Source organism: Rutidosis leptorrhynchoides, chromosome 8 (assembly GCF_046630445.1).
Source record: "Rutidosis leptorrhynchoides isolate AG116_Rl617_1_P2 chromosome 8, CSIRO_AGI_Rlap_v1, whole genome shotgun sequence".
Classification (NCBI taxonomy): Eukaryota; Viridiplantae; Streptophyta; class Magnoliopsida; order Asterales; family Asteraceae; genus Rutidosis; species Rutidosis leptorrhynchoides.
The window spans coordinates 62,999,536-63,005,837 of NC_092340.1; the positions used below are offsets into that span (position 1 = coordinate 62,999,536).

The 6,302-nt window shown below is 27.3% G+C and overlaps 1 pseudogene; it reads right to left on the minus strand.

Moving 5' to 3' along the window:
- Window positions 1-1,377: 1,377 nt before the first annotated feature.
- On the minus strand, window positions 1,378-4,387 carry LOC139863483 (uncharacterized; annotated as a pseudogene).
- Between the last annotated feature and the right edge of the window lie 1,915 nt (window positions 4,388-6,302).

Consider the following 6,302-nt stretch of genomic DNA (forward strand, 5'->3'; position numbering starts at 1 on the left):
CAGCAAAAATTGAATTATGTTATCTATTAAGATCTACTTTTATTTTATTTATGTTTTTTTTCTTGTCCTTACTTCTTGTCTGTGTTGAACACTCGATACCCACACACTTTCACTATATAAAAATTGATCAATCCAAATTAGTAAGAAAATCATTTGATCTTCTACTATCTTTACCAATTACACACATGCTATAAACTACCATTATTTGAGAAAATGAAACAGAAATATCCATTAAACAAACTCGACATCTCTGTTTCTTTTTAATTTTCTAAAACTTCAAATTAGAGTTTTATTTCAAAAACTGAAAATGCAATTTTGTTAGGAATGTTTTAGTGAATCTTTCTGCAAAATATAAGCTTCCAATTCGTTTTAACAAATTTAAATTTTACGAGTCAAACTTTTATTTTCAAAAAGTCAACATTTGTTCATCGGTATAATTCGAAATTCCTGTTTTGTTTTCAGATAAATTGATGGTTTGTAAAGCTTCTAGTAATAGTTTTAAGCATATTTTGTGTTCAAACATTTATCTAAAAAGAGCTCGAATTCAAAAAGTATATTTTAAAAAAAAATAGCGACAGCAGCATAGCTGCATAATTTTTTTTTCGTTTTATATTTTTTTTTGAGAGCACCTTGATAAGTTTATGGTCATTTACAAGTTGCAATTAAAATCATAATTTTGTTATTAAAAGTTATTGATGATGGTTGGAGTAATATAAAACATGAAGAAGATGAAGATAATTGGAAACATATAAGAATGGGTTAAAATTAAATGCAATCCGGAAATATTAGAAAATGGGCAGTAGCCCAGCTGGTTTGACATGTGTGTGGGGGTTCAGGAGGTCTTAGGTTCGATTCCTGCGGGTGGCAACTATTTTTTTTAAAGCTCTTTGGAGGTAGTTTTCAAAACCAAAAATCTTTATTATTATTATTGTTATTTTTACTTGCAAATAAATTTTATTCATTCATATTATCATGATATTAATTATTATTATTATTATTATTAGTATTATTATTGTTACTAATATTGAATTTATGATTAATATTATCATTATTATTATTATTATTATTATTATTATTATTATTATTATTATTATTATTATTATTATTATTATTATTATTATTATTATTATTATTATTATTATTATTATTATTATTACTACTATTACTACTAGCTTAATGCCCGCGAATTCGCGGGGCTTTTTTAAGAGATTTCCTAAACTTTAGGTTTTGTTTCCTATGAAAAAAAAACTAATATTGTTACATTCTTACCTTAAGCTAAACAATGCTTACACTTTGAATCTAAAACAATATACATGCCCATATCACTAATACATTTAAAATAATAATATTACTTGCAAACTTTATCCTTCATTCTATTCACATTACAGAAACTACATGAAACTCAGTCAAACCCTGAAATTCCCTCTGTCTTTCTCTCTCAACCCTCATAAGTAAGTCTAGTAGTGCTTGTCTACCACGCAACCTCAACATATCCCTTCTAATATGCTCCGCCTGCCCTTCATCCCCATTTCTATCACGACTTTGTTCATGAACACCGCCACCGTGTTCTTCCCTACGACTGCCACATGTCCCCCTCTGCTAACTTTTCATTTGCACCCACTCCCTAACAATCCTCACTCTTTCACGATCTGTTTCCCCAAGCCACTCTGGACTATTACTCCTTTGAGTAACACCAGGTGAACTATTGGTCACACCAGTCTCCCTTCAACCCTGAACAATATGCCTAACCCTTTCTCTCGCAATCTCACCAATATTAGGAGTTTGCTCACGGCTCGAACCATTATTATCTTGACCCACATTCTGCTGTTCATGAGGCCAAATTGCATAATCATTTTCACTACTTGTAACATTCTGCAAACTACTTTGATGTTCACTCCCTCTACCTTCTGTAGTTCTTGAAACATTTGTATTAGAATCTATACTTCTTTGATGTCCGAGTCTCACTCTCACCCTTTCACGAGCACGATTCAAAACATGCTCATCTTCCAATTCTCTCCACATCTGCAAAATAGACGATGCACGAGTGCTCAGTTTCTCAACATTGCCCTGACTTCAGAAGTAGGAGGAGACTGAGACTACCTCAAAAATGATGAATCTAACATAGAAACAGTATGCAAACCTGCAAGTGCCATTAATTCAGACTCACGATTCCTTCTTTCTATTGTAGTAATCATCTCTTGTGCTTGCCTAGCAGCCCACCTACTCAAAATCTGAGAATGGCGTCTTCTAGCAATAGACGACTCAGCCAAATCATCCCCCTCGAGATCCTACCTACGTCTTCTTCTCATAAGCTGATCACCACCCTCAGTCTCGTCATCTTCCTCGGTGTTACGTGGAGTGCTACATGATGCAAATGACATACAATCATCCAATTGCCCCCTCATTAATTCATCAAATCCCTTCTCAAAATCGGAACTGTAATTCAAGTAAACCCATAGGCTATGGGTATAGGCATGTAATTGTATGATGGTCACCTTTTTATGTATTACCTTTTCTATTATTTTAACAATACCAACAGAGGTGGCATACATAAAGGGGTATATATTTGCAAATAGTTAATATAATTCGATGGCTAATATTAATCTTTTCCTTTCCTTTTTTGTTTATACTTTGATTTGTTTTGATTTTATCAACAACTATACAACGTTATTCTATGATTTTGTCGATTACCGACAACCATTCGAATAATATAAAACATCATTTTATGGTAAATTCGTCCAATAAAAAAGTCCCGCAAATTCGCGGTATTTTTTAAATGTTTTTTATTTATAAAATTGTTTTGAATGGTCAGTAAGCTAGGTGAAAAGCTATATACTATTTGAATACGGGTTTTCATAAACGTAAATAAGTATAATTACATTTATTAGTATGACTAACATTTTCTTTTCTCTTATACTATGTAGGTAGTTTCGCAAAGATTATTCCAAGATTGCAGTCTCTTAATGTGTTGATGAATTGTAAAAATTGCAAACGCCTTTTGCTTGGTTAATAATATCTGTTGGATGTCATTGAACGTAAGAGCTCTCAAATTATCAGCCTGTAATGATAAAGAAAAGAAATGCGTTAGTAAAAAAGTGTTAATATGTGAACATTTTAATGTGATGTTATAATTTGTCACATGAGTTTGTAATTTGTAAAATATGTAATAATTACCTCGCCTAAATAGTTTTGCATAGTATATAATTTGCCAATTTGTTGGAACATAGTGTTTTGATAATTGGACATAGCTTCATTGTCGCCTTTATTAATAAATTCTTTTCCAACAAATGTTTCTGAAAGAGTTTTTTTCAATGCTGCAACTTTATTTGTAATTAAATCCTCTTTTTTAATTATTTCTTCTTTAAATAATTCAATGCATTCTGGTTGATCTTTGTAGAGTTCAACATGGTTTAATAGAAGCTGCAAAGTGAAAACATATGAAAAGTGTCAAAAAAGAATATATATTTTGAGAATAAATATTAAATATAGTTAATCATTAATAAGTAATACCGTTATAATATCAGATGGTCTAATTCCACCAATCCATGTAACACAAGTTAGACTTTGAGGCAGCCACGTGACATTAATAATAGACATTACACATTTTTTGCTGATTTTTTCTTAAATTGTAATAGCTCATTGTAATGTTCATTGCACTTTTTGATAATTTGATCAATGTGCTCATCAGAATTGTTTGACCAAATTTGTCTATGTAGTGTTGAAATAAGGTTGTCAAATGTTGAGCTCCAAGTCTTCCAATATGTAATAAAGTTTGTCATGTTTACAATGAAATGTAAATTATAAGAGAATGTGATTAGAAATTTTACTTTAGGTATTTAAATAGTTCTATGTTTATTAAAATTCGTTTTAAGTATATAGATTTACCTGATGTAGAATCCCCGCTCATGTGTGCCTGTATTAATCGTTTTTTTATAATTAGTAACGCATGTTTATTTTTTTATTCAATTAATAAAAAAAAGGAGTTTTGCAACATAGGTAATAGTCATACCTTAATTTCTGATTGAATTAATTTTGCAATTTTTTCTTCTTGTTTTTGTAGCTTTTGCTCCAACTCATTTACATAAGGCTGTAAAATGTGTAAATTTGATGTTTAAAAATCTGTTTATATTTAAAAATGTTATTGATGATTCTTTTAATGTATATTATATTTAAATGAGTGACCTTTTTTCGATCTCTGGTCTTTTTGGCAGATGCAACGTTTTTTTTCCTTTTAATTCGTAACTAAATAAGATTAAAGGTTAGTTAGTAGAAAATTTATACAATAATTTATGAATAGAGAGTCAAATTTTTATTTTATTTTACTTACCTTTTCAGCTGCATCATCGATGTCTTCTATTCGGTTATCATTTGGATTATGTTGAATCATAGTTGTTTTTTCGTCATTTGATTAGATTCAACTTTTTTTTGCCTACAACAATTTTAATATGAATAACGAACGAAAAAAGCAACGTCTTATGACGATTAGATTAGTAATAAATAGCATTATTATTTAAGAACTATGATGAACAGTTTGTAAGCATTATGGTCGTATACAATTGAGCATAATATTAAACTACATTTATAGCCATACACTTTTGTTGAATATTCTTAGGTACGTCTATGTAATCAACGACGTTATTTGAATATCAAACATTGTACTGGATTAAAATTTTAATAAATGTAACAAATTCAAAAACTATGGAACATTTAAAACTTACCTTTGCAATTATATTAATCGTGAACTGGAATAAAATTTTTGTTAATTTAACAAATTTCAAAAGTATGGAATATTTAAAACTTACCTTTGCAATTGTATGAATCGTGAATTTTGAAGAGTCTTCTATGTTTTAATGGTTATGTTATTGTAGAATTGTGTGTATCATAAAATATATAAGAGAGATGATCCGATATTAGTAGAGATGTTATAATTTTATTATTATTTTGAACAGATCTTTTCTAATTATTGTTTTAAAAATTCGTTTATATTTTAATGTTATTGAATACTGTATCTTTTAATTTTTCTTAATGTTTTTTATATTTTATCATTTTCTTTTATTTAGTAAATATTATTCAGACGTATGATTTTTAATTTAGGTAGTTGTATTTTATTTTTGTTTAAGATATGCTAATATGAGTCTTATCTATTTTAAATATTTAATGATTATTTGAAAAGATAAGATCTCAAATAATTTAAAAAATTAAAAGATATCTTTACCATTTTGTTAGTTAGGTAACGTGTTTTTTTTATTTAAAAGATATCTTTACCATTATTTGAATAATGTTTATGTTGTTTACGTATTCAAGCACAGTTAATTTCTTTTTCTTAAGAGGAAGAGGGGTAATTTAGTAATCAAACAAATCAAAGTCAAGATTATGAGGTCATAATTAAAATTAAGTAAAAATTAGTGGTCTAGATTAGTGATTACTAATTAAATGGATGGCTAAGATTAGATTTAGCTTTTTAAAATGATCTATTTTTAGTTTTGTTATTATATATAAAATAGATTATGGTTATGATTGTTAATATATTTGCTAATATCATGAAAATAATACAAGTTATTACTATTTTCATAAATATTATTATTAGTATCATTAAAAAATTTCATTTTCATTTTCACTATTAGTATTATCATTATTAATAAAGTTATTATTATTAGTAGTAGTAAATCATTATCATCTAAATTATCATTTTAACAAATAACTCTTTTGTACACTATATATATTTATAACATATACTTGGATTTTATTAATAACAAACTAATGATATTTCATAAATATGATACTAATCACGTACATAGGTACATAGATATATTAATATCACTAGTTATATAAATATTAATCGTCATAAATATATATACTCAAAATCAATATATATATATATATATATATATATATATATATATATATATATATATATATATATATATATATATATATATATATATATATATATAATATAACTTCAGATATAATATAAGTATACGTTTTAAAATGGAATTTAGTATAAATTCTATATAACTATAAACATATAAATAATACATATTAATAAATGAAATTTCATGATTTACATTATACGTATTAATAGATATACAATTGTTATAGGTTCGTGAATCCGAGGCCAACCCTACACTTGTTAAATGTCGTCATATGTATTTTTACTACAAAATACAGTATGGTGAGTTTCATTACTCCCTTTTTATATATATACTTTTGGGCTGAGAATACTTGCGCTGTTTTATCAATGTTTTACGAAATAGGCACAAGTACTAAAACTAATTCTATGTGGGTTTAAACCAGAAATA